Genomic DNA, 2,500 nt, shown 5'->3' on the forward strand with positions numbered 1-2,500 from the left:
CCAATGTAGTACTGCCTGGCCAGTCAAAAGGACACAATAACTCTCTAGCGGCAGTACCTCATTGGGTTGTACATATACTGTATGTTCTAACATTATATTCTTTGCATATGGATTTACGTCATTATGTACATAAGGACGGACCGTTTTTCATCACAAATCTACTCTCTTAAATCCTATTATATCCTTTTTATTAAGCATAAGTGTACTAATCTAACAGCATGTGTAACTAGAACTATATGAGAAGAGTAAACCAAAGAAGGATAAGTTATAATCATCTTTAAATAATCATCATAATTGACTCAAGCTCCTTCATGAAAAACTCAGCTCCAAGGTGCCATCGTCATGCAGGGCTCATCAACCCTTGCAGAAAGTCTATGTCACCTTACACTCGAGAATTCCATCCCATCATGACGTCACTTAAAAGCCCCAGCACCACATTTATAAGGTCCAGGTGTATAATCAGGGAGAATATAACCTTATAAAAACAAGGCATCATATGGTAAAGACAACATCTATAATTCTACGTAGTCATCATGCAACTTCGTTTGCAGTAATGGTTGCTTCCGCTTCACTATTATTATTATTATTATTATTATTATTATTATTATTATTATTATTATTATTATTATTATTATTATTATTATTATTATTATTAGCTAATCTACAACCCTAGTTGAGAAATCAAGATGCTATAAGCCCAAGAGCTCCAACAGGAGGAAATAGCCCAATGAAGACAGGAAAAAAAAAGGAAATAAATAAACGATACGAGAAATAGTTAACAATTAATGAAATATTTTAAAAACAGTGACAGCATCAAAACAGATATTTCATGTATAAACAATAAAAAAAACTTGTCTTACTATAAGATGCACTCAAATAAGGAGCCATACTTCCTCGATAGTAACTTTTAAGACAATCAAAGAGTGTTACGTGGAAAACATACTTTGCCTGATTTTGAAGATATAGCTATTAATAATAATAATAATAATAATAATAATAATAATAATAATAATAATAATAATAATAATAATAATAATAATAATAGAAATAATTTTGATAATTTTAATAATAATAATTTTAATGATCTCACTAATAATAACAATTCCAATAATAATAATAATAATAATAATAATAATAATAATAATAATAATAATAATAATAATAATGATAATAGAAATAATTTTGATAATTTTAATAATAATAATAATTTTAATGATCTCAATAATAATAACAATTTCAATAATAATAATAATAATAATAATAATAATAATAATAATAACAACAATAATAATAATAATAATAATAATAACAACAACTACTGGGGAATCCTTACAAGAAGAAAATAATAAACCTCAGACCCTTCCCCACCTTTTCCCCGCAAAGGGCAGCATAACCAACAAGTTTTTGCTGCCTCCTAAATACATCTCTAAAGAATCCAAACATGAACATAGTAAACTTTCGGGTATTTATGGTGTTATTTTGTACGCTTATACATTTCAAGAACAAGTTACCACTCTGACACTCTCCGGGTCTGATAAATGAAATACTGATGAATATAAAAAATAAAAGTCTAGTTAAAATTACATCGCAACATTAAGGGTGAAAGAAAGTAGGAAAAAAAAAAGCTAGAGGGGCACTCAGTAGAGCACAGACCTCCGCCACGGCATCTTATTTCTCGACCTTTTGCTTGACTGTGACCTTGACCTTAGACCTTGACTTTCTAAAATTTAATAATTTCCAGCTTTTTCCATATCAGTTAATACCAGCAAGTTTTATTACTCTACGATTAAAATTGTGGTCAGGAAGCCGTTCACAAACAAATACACACACAACCAGTAAAACATAACCGCCTTTCGAATTCGTCGGCGGAGGTAATTATCTTAATGGCTACCAAGGGTAGAAAGGTTTACAAAATCATTTACAGCATTGCTAAAATGCATATAGATCCATGGAACCATTATTTTTACGGAGGGAAAAAAAAGAAAAAAAAGAAAAAATAAGAAAAAAAGAAAAAGAAAAAAGAAAGAAAGAAAAAAAGATTGACAAAATGTAAAACATAACGCGGGCCTAAGAATCCTTCTTTTGTCATTTTCTTGCAAATCACTCCAGTCTTCAGATGTTTGCTTAAGAACAGCATTTAGAGCCATGCAAGGCAGAATTTGGCAAAAACACCATGCGAGCTTCGTTGAAATAAAGTGCTCGAATATTCGACTGCAGAGACAAACGCACTTCGAGAAGCAATCTGTTTATAAATGCAAAAGATTTTGCATTCATCTGTTTCCTGGAATTCACAGATTAACGTGATTTCCCATAATCAACTGCCAAATCACTACCTGATTATGACAAAAGATTTTCGACGCAGTATTAGACCGGATTTTTTTTTTTTTTTTTTGTGAATCATTCAACATAAATTCCAGACCAAAACAAATCATCAGACAAAGCCAAAATTACGTTGAATTCATGGAGCAGGAAAAAAAAAGCAAGAAATAAAAAAAATAAA

This window comes from Palaemon carinicauda, chromosome 8, assembly GCF_036898095.1.
Source record: "Palaemon carinicauda isolate YSFRI2023 chromosome 8, ASM3689809v2, whole genome shotgun sequence".
Classification (NCBI taxonomy): Eukaryota; Metazoa; Arthropoda; class Malacostraca; order Decapoda; family Palaemonidae; genus Palaemon; species Palaemon carinicauda.